Source organism: Haliotis cracherodii, unplaced genomic scaffold (genome assembly GCF_022045235.1).
Source record: "Haliotis cracherodii isolate W230 unplaced genomic scaffold, xgHalCrac1.p SCAF_3, whole genome shotgun sequence".
NCBI lineage: Eukaryota > Metazoa > Mollusca > Gastropoda > Lepetellida > Haliotidae > Haliotis > Haliotis cracherodii.
Genome location: NW_027266286.1, coordinates 9250953 through 9260439, shown reverse-complemented (window position 1 = coordinate 9260439; position 9487 = coordinate 9250953).

Sequence of the window (9487 nt, the reverse complement as noted above, 5' to 3'; positions counted from 1 at the left end):
AAAAAGGTAAATTGTAATACTTGCAGCAAATTGTAATAATTTTGACGTAAATTGTAATAACAACGTAAATTGTAATAATATTTGACGTAAATTGTAATACGCAAATTGTAATAAAAATTGACGTAAATTGTAATAATCTCAACTTGCAGTAAAATGTAATAAATTCCGTAGTGTCCAAGACGCCAATTGACTAGAAATGATCTTTGTCAGCTGAGCTTGTGTTTCACATGTACAATTCGAGAAATACTGTGTATGATGACAAACATACAAAACTGTTAAATTAGGGATGGTTGGTATAGGCTTTATCGTACAATCGTCATTAAAGGTTGGTGTCAAAAAAACATTTATTGGAAGTGATGTGATGTTTGTGGCATGCTATCATCTACGTAGAAGATACTACCATCTGCGTAGAAAATACTATCATCTACGTAGAAGATACTCTCATCTACGTAGAAGATACTCTCATCTACGTAGAAGATACTTTCATCTACGTATATGATAGTATCTTCTACGTAGATGATAGTATGCCATCTAGATACTATCGTCCACTTACATATTTTCATCTACGTACATGATACTGTCATCTAGAGTATGTAGAAGTGCAGTCATATATGTGATACCAATGACATAGAGCTCACATTTACTGTCATTACATACACACCTACATGCGCACACACACACACACACACGCACGCACGCACGCACGCACGCACGCACACATACACACACACATACATACATACATACATACATACATACATACATACATACATATAGTGTTTGTGTGGGGGTGTTTTTGTATGGGTATGTAGTGTGTGCAACGCGTGTTTGTGTCTGTATCTGTGTGTGTGTGTGTGTGTGCGTGTGTATGTGTGAATGCATGTGTGTGCGTGTGCGTGCGTGCGTGCGTGTGTGTGTTTGTGTGTGTGTGTGTGTGTTTGTGTGTCTATGCTGATGAGGCCCAATCTGAGGTTTCTTAGATAGTTACTAGTCTTTTCATCAGAATTTTAACAAAGTATCTTGTAATTTCATTACAGTGCTTGTTGTTTGTTGGAATTACTTTAATCCTCTTAAACCCACAGAGGAGGTTATGCTTTCAGGGGATTATTGTCCGTCTCAAATTAGTGATAAAAAATGAAAAACGTATTATCTACGAAGAATATACTTATGTCTTCGTTGGACATACTTTTATCTACGTAGAAGATACGTTTATCTAATGTATTTGCTACAATCTAATTCGTATATCTACACATTTGTGTTTCTATTTTATCTTTTAAAATATCTTACTTTGTTCATTTGTTACATTTTGCATAACCTTTAATTGCTCATATCAGTATTTTTGTGGGACCTCTCACAAAGTACCTTTCACTTGGAACTATATGTAGAAGTGCAGTCATAGATCTGATACCAATGACATACATACATACATACATACATACATACATACATACATACATACATACATACATACATACATAAATAATACATACCTATGTGTGTATGTGTTTGTATGTATGTGTGTATGTATGTGTGTGTGTGTATACTGATGAGGGCATAGTATCGGAGATAAATATAATTTGGTTTCTTAGTTAGTCACTATTCTTTTCATTGGAATGTTAAGATGGTATGCTTATAATTTCAATATTTTATTACAGTGCTTGATGTTAGCTGGAATTATTTTAATCCTCTTAAACCCCCAGAGAAGATTATCCTCTGAGGTAATTCTTGTCCGTATAAATGTCACAAATTAGTGATAACTTATGAAAAACGTAATTATCTGTTTCGAAAATTATGTACCGCATTATACGTGAGGTACCAAATTTGGTAACAAGGTTGCTTGGCGCAATCAATCAACGATTGTCGAGTTTAATGATCTTAGAATACTCTTCGTATAAGGTCAAAGAGAATATTTACGTTAGTGACAAAACCCTTTTCATTATAGATTTTCCATCCTTTCAATTTTGATCAAAACAGATATATTTCAGCAATAATTGATCGCAATAAATTTATAATACATTCTGATGCTCTTTGAAACTCAACAAGACATGCCCGAAAATACCGGATATTATTTGTGTATGCTTTGAATTATGATTTCGTGCCGTTATCATGATGGATTCTGTTTTTGTTGTTGGGGCAAGGAGTTATTATCCCAGCAAAAGTTGTCAGTAAGTTGCTGTTAGCTCTTCATGACATATGAAAGGAATCCAGACAGTTACATTTATTCATTTATTTCATTAAATATACTTCTTGTTATGAAAGGAAATATTTTATGTTATATTAATTATCCATATGTTAATCATACATTGCTACAAATATTGCATAAGTTAACATGGTTTGCATTTATTTATTATTATTTCTTTATCTGTGAGAAGTTCACAGAGATCGAGAATACACAATATATAATAGTATATGCAATGTAGGTAAAGAATATCCACGCCCCTCCTTTGATATTAATAAAAAACATTGTATATAATGTTATGTATTAAGTATTCTCCTTTCCCATGCATGGGAAATCTATGCTGCATTTGCTGACGACTGTTTTTTTTCATTTGACATTGCACAGGAGATATGTCACTCATTTGATGTATTTGAATTCTTCGTCAAAATATAATACAAAACACACAGAATATTTCTCAAGGAAATAAGAAAAACTAAGTTCATTCTAGTAATTAATCCTCTTCTGGACAACCATAGAAATGAAATTCCAATGCGTTTATATATACATATAATTATACAACAATGTACGATAACGACCTCAATCCTCCCCCACACCCATACTGTAATGACAATTGTACGATAAACCCTGTACCAACCCTGACAAGGACAGGTTCTAGTCATTTAACGCCTTTGACACTAAACTTATAAGGTTATTACAATTTACGTAAAAAGTTATTACATTTTACCGCAAGTTGAGATTATTACAATTTACGTCAATTTTTATTACAATTTGCGTATTACAATTTACGTCAAATTTTATTACAATTTACGTTGTTATTACAATTTACGTCAAAATTATTACAATTTGCTGCAAGTATTACAATTTACCTTTTAATTACAATTTACGTCGTAACAGCGCAGAATGGTAGCCTCGTGGTTCAAGCGTTCGTTCGTCACCCACAAGTCCCGGGTCCAATTCACCATTCACCACCAGTAGTATGTCAAAAACCCATGTCTGAAAAATGAACGAAGAATGCATATCAATCATGCAGGCTCATGTCAGCTTTGTGATCAAAAGGCACTATCTTTTAAACGTTCTTCTAAAAATCGATATATGTTGAGTCCTTAAGACTCCAGATCCATCATTGTTTGACACTGTCACTTCCTGGAGACCTCAAGAACAGTTAGTGGACAAGTCGTTGATCAGTGCAGCTGCACGTGCAAGTTAGTCGGGAATCAACTATACACATTCCATGATATACTCATTTTTATTTATTTCGCCAAAACATGCATATTTACTTCATTTTTGCGACATAAAGGTATGTGGATTGTTTGGGGTGAAAAATAATAGCCGTTATTCGCTTCATATCAACATCAACCGCTTTGAAATATATCAATTTGTCTCTTGAAACAGTCAGGTATGAAATCAGAATGGAAGAAGTTCTCGTGAAGGGGTGACATTCTTTCTCGCACAGTTCGACAGTTGCCATAAAAAAAATCGAAATTAATTTCTATATTTAGCACATGAGCTGAAAAAACCCCGAAAATATATAAATTTCAAGCGCTTCCGAGGCATTTAATTGGCAGAATAAGCAATATTTTATCCGTTTATGTTTCCATAAACCGAAAATAATTTAAGGCCGCGCCCACTTAGAAACTACGAGCTCATCATAGAATGCAATATGTAGGCTGAACTGTCATTGATTTCGTACTGTTGTCTACAGTTTTGTGTGTGTTGAGAATTAAATAAGAAGTCTGGGAAGTAATTATTGTTGACTATATTTATTAAAAGAACTGACTTCAATACTTTATGTAAATCCGCTACGCCTATTTACACTGTCTGCACACCGATTTGTACGTTTTTTCTCCAAAAAAATATTGAAGTCAATTCTTAGACAAATCTCGTTTTTAAGCTCATGTGCCAACAGAGAGAGAGACTTACTCACACTATGTAACATGTCTTTGGGACCCAAATTTAAAGAAATGTATCACGATAACTGTTTTTTTTCTACTTAAAGGGCAAGTTATAAAACGATTTTTCTTGTACTTTGTCATCATGAAAAGTATTTACTTAGTAGTTTCAGAGGCAAAACAATAAAAATATCGCAAGTATCTAATTTATTTTATTAATTAAATCGGTTCATATTTTTCACATTTACCGAGAATTCTATTTCCATAATAAACACACCATGGCTTATGACCCTTACAATATGACGTCATTGGTGCCACTAGATAAAGGAATGACATCATAAGACTTCATTAGACCCGTTTCACGTGGTGTAGGTACAGGCGTGTGATTCTATCTTCTCAGATGCACAACCTATTGTTCTGTTCGGTGCCGTGCGGTTCAAAATACAACATTAAGCACGCTAAAATTATTTCGTTTTCCAAAATCGCGACTGAGAAGACGACAATGCATGGATAACGAACTGTAAGATTCGCTGTGGTGGTTGGAAGAGTCCGTTGACTGAATTGCGCTTCTTCGTTCATTTGTGTTGGTCATATTGACGCTTGCTGAGTTGCTGTCGTGTTCCGTGAGAGTTTCTACCTGCTGGTTCTGAGCTGATCGGAAACCGGCTAAAGGGACAGCACTCTCATGAAGAGCCCGAACGAAGCGCTTCATGATAAATTTGCTCACGTGATGCACTGTCTTCATCAGCTGATGAACGTCAACAAATACTTCAATCCTTATATTGACAGATACATAAATCATAACAAAACAATCCATTAAACATCAAACTTTAATCATTTAAGCGAACTAGATCTATATCAACGCGGAGATTCGTGACGTCGTCCGTCCACCCATTCCAAATCAAAGTTAAACGTGTTGTTACGCGTGAAAAATATAGTTCTGTTTAAAACCTTTAAAGATCACATTATTGCAGTTATATTTCTGTCTGATTTACACAGCGTAAAGCACTGATAATAGAAGACAAGTTTCAAATAGGTTCATCTGGTTTTTTTAATCAAGGCTTGTTTTGACAAGATCTCGTCACTGACAGACAAGCCGCCCGCCTACATCAGATATTATCTGGTCCACTCAATTAAACGACCCACTGTTTTTAATGATTAATGATATATTAAACCTTTCATATTTTTTTTAGGTTGTAAACATTTTTTGTAAAAATCTGGCCCTATAATGGATGATTAATAGTTTCCCTGTATAGTTGTAATGCATTTTCTATGAATGGTTGTCAGAACAAACCAAAAAACAATTATCTATTAAATAATGTAGATACGGGCCTACTACAGTAATTGAGTGGTCTATCGTTTCACTTTCAAATGGGGACGGTTTTGCTCGGCTGGTGCTGGTGTGACATACGGAATTCAGTTACTTATCCATAAAATATGGAAAGTTATTTTCGAATTCGGATGGGGAAAAAATCAAAGAGAATCTTTTTTCCCCAGTACGTTTCCACTCGGCAACCGACTTCAGAAACGTCCTGTGACGTACCCCATTTTCGTGTTTCTCATAGCATATGCTCTCGTAATCAGCCGGTAATTTGTAATCGTTTGGCGACAGATCGTATTTGTTTCTTGATATTGCCAAGTAGCACTGATCTGTAGCCTATAGGTAGTGTGAAATTTATACCTTATACAGACAAACTTAGATTGACGGCAATGCCGATACCGGCGATAGGATCGTAACAGGGTTGGACAGGATTAATAGGCCAGCTGACGAAGCATGCGGGCAATCAGGCGAGACACAATCCTCTTAGAATATTACGTTTCCGCTTCTGAAAATGTAATAATGTGCATATAGGTAATTTAGGTATACACACATCAAAGTGTTATTCTTACCACGTTGTCACCGGTAGGCCAAATTCACAGGCTCCTGCAGCAGGATAGTGATATTACTAAAACACTGGACCCATATTTATATAAATAGATATGTGTCCAGTGTTTCAGTAATATCTCTATCCTGCTTCAGGGGCCTGTGGCCTAATTGTGTAGATGTCGAGTTGGGGTCGAGTGACACATCAGGTGATGTGGGTCTTCTCTTGGTTTCCACTCAATCGCTAAACAAAGATCTGAGGACATCCCATTAAGGGTCACGTCAGAACGACCTTTCATCCAGCCAAACAGAGCGTCGCTTACCACAGTTACCAGATCATGAAAGCGACTGTCGGAATGTGTTTTCTAATCATGCAACCACGACATATTTAACATGGGGTATTCCGAACGACACTTACGGGTTTTATGATTATATCCATTCAATCTAGGCCATCTATAAGCCATTCCAGAATGTTCTTCTTATCAGTTTTATTTTTTTTAATCGAGAATACGTCAAAATATGTTTCGAAGCGTAGTCGCCAGTTTGAAACTAGTGTCGTAAACCTCGAGAAAGTTGCCTTCTGATTGGCTAATGTCGATTCTTGTCAGTCATTTCATTGGTCTGCAAAATTCGCGAAAGGTCGTTCTGACGTGACCCGCAATGGGATGTCCTCAGATCTTTGTTTAGCGGTAGCGAAAACTAAGATCTGATTTTAATGAGATTCATTATGCGAGCTCAGCCTATGTTACCGCTTATATATGAAAACCAAGCCTCCCTTTCAGACAGGTTATAAATAGATTCATTGTTAAAGGCCCATAGTGTCGTAAACAACCCCTGTCACAGGCAGTAAAAATCCTGGGCTTTACAACTACCTCATATAACCCTTTTATTACAAATCCTATATGAACAAGTCATGTTTTCATATATTTCCCATTTCCACATATCTCAATTTATCAAAATAATACCAAAATATAACCCATCCATGTACTGTAGAGAACATGTTTATTGAAGTCACGTGACCTAAAAATATTCTCTCACAGGGTAGAAGTCATTCACAAAAATATGGGTTCCATCTATCCTAAGGGGAGGAGGGGCCAATCCCTATGTTTTCTGCAATCACTGATCACTAAGCTTCCTATATCCAACTTAAAACAGGAGCTACAACTGTTAACATGTTTTTAATTGGATAAAAGACAGTCCCCATTTTCCCCCTCGAAGTGACCAAGAAGTCCCACACAGAGCGGCCAGAAACATAAATACATCTGGCACCTTACTGATAGCATCACATTCTAATGATAGATATGTTACTTTAGGGCAGCTTCACGCCGATTGTTTAAATTTGTGTTGACTGATATGTCATTGAGGGTCTAATTTGTGTGTCTGGGGTCTAAACTGATTGTTTACAGGTTGTGGTGTTTTAACATTGGGTTCTTTCCGTCTTAAGCTGTCTGGACATAGCATGCCAGTGTTATCACACTGAACAGACATTTGCGCTTAAATAAATCAGAACTTAAATCTCAAATATGTATTGGTTTGTTAGTTTTAATTAGGAAAAGTAACCCTCCACAGCACCGGAAGTAGTCAAGATTTTAGTCACGTGACCTCTATCAGTAAAATGACTGGCTCATACCTATCGTCTGCTGTAGCAGTATAGTATAGTCCTGCACCATGACCGTGGAATATATTTATTTTATGAAATAAATTAATCTAGTAATGCATACAAAAGAAAGTTTAGCCAGCTCAAGCTAGCTCTATTCCATAGGGAATTTTTATATATTTTTAGAGTCAAGAAAGATATTGTGTAATATAAGATTTCAGAGACTAAATGTTAGTCTACAGTATACTACTGTTACTGTTGTGGTGGACGATTACTTTTGGATTATATGCCTTGGCTATTGCATTTTTATGCTCAATCATGGCTAAATCGTGTGTTTCAACTTTCTTTTGGCACTCACTTGGAATACCATTCTCTTACTAACTAGTTATCATGATGCGACTTCCAACTGACACCATCGGAGATTTGTCAAGAAAGGTTTGAACATATTGGAATTCTGACACCTCTAAAACTAATGAATTTTAGTGGAAAACGTGGAGAGTATCAAGAGTACGTTTGTACCAATAAGGCTTGTGTATGCATTAATATTATGAAGAACTTTAAACGCTCCTAGAATTTTTTGTGTATTTTTGCCATCAAAAAATCAGAAAAAAAATAGAAACAAAAGGTGGAACGATGGTATTCCTCCTGGGAAAATGTAAGACATCGTATAATTATGGCTGCCCATGTAGTCCCTGTAAGGTATGCATACATTTGGGGACATTTTATCAAAGATGGTCCTCATCATGAAATGAATAAACATTATTATCCAGGTGAAAAGCATTAATATTCAGTGAATATATTTCATAACATGGAAAAGTAATAAAAGTACAAAAACACAGGCCTGTTTAGCTCGGAAACCGAAGGCCTCATAACGGCATTACATTTTCACTCTTACTGAGAGATTCCTACTTTCACTGTGAGAAAAATTAGGGTATACAAACTAATTCTAAAATTGCGTTTTGTTTAAAATAAGAAACTTAAGTGATTTTTGCGTGTACATTTCCCCTTTAAATGGTTCTATACTTATCAGATATACAATAATGCTACTTATAGTGTGAGAATGTCGGGACCAAAGAAAAGTATCCACAAAAGAAGTTTTTTTCAAATTAAAAGCTTTCTATTAAGCGAGAATGTACTGTGTGCAAAGAACTGCAAATACTGGCTGCCTATTAAGTTTTGAAGTTCGAATATTCCCCAATACATGATGAGACAGAAATATTTTACTCATTTTCTCGGTCTATTAGCTGGAACCTGTTTCCCTATACACGCAATGCCTAATGCACGGGGAACTGTTGGCCTAGGCACGGTTGTAGCTTCGTCTCATGGACTTGACAGAATTCTGTCTTGGATTCGTGAGCGAGTTTCGCCGATTATGATCATAGGTTTTGTCAGCACCACTTCCTTGTCTTGCTGGTAGTGACAAGACCTGCATCACTTTTATCCAACATAAAGCTGACACCACATGGTGCCAAACACATCGAATTACTTCTATCTTGGAAATATCTATCTAGATGCATGGGCACTCTTTGAAAATAATAGCCCAGACTACCTCTAATAATTATTTTGTATCACCATTACTTTTGAGGCCGGATATAATCTAAAATTAAAAGGGCCCCGGCTTCATTGGTTTTTTTTAGTGTGTTGTTTAATCGAAACTCAGTCGACAACACGACTTGGTTGGTTTGTTTAACGCCGCACTCAGCAATATTCCAGCTATATGACGGCGGTCTGTAAATAATCGAGTCTGGGCCAGACAATCCAGTGATTGATATCATGAGCATCGATCCACGCAATTGGGATCGATGACATGCATCAACCAAGTCAGCGAGTCTGATCACCCGATCCCGCGGTCTGAAATAATCTAGTCTCGATCAGTCAAACCAGTGATTGATATTATGAACAACGCCCCACCAACTCTTCACACACGCCCGCCCCCCAGGTCTGCGTTGTAATCGTGA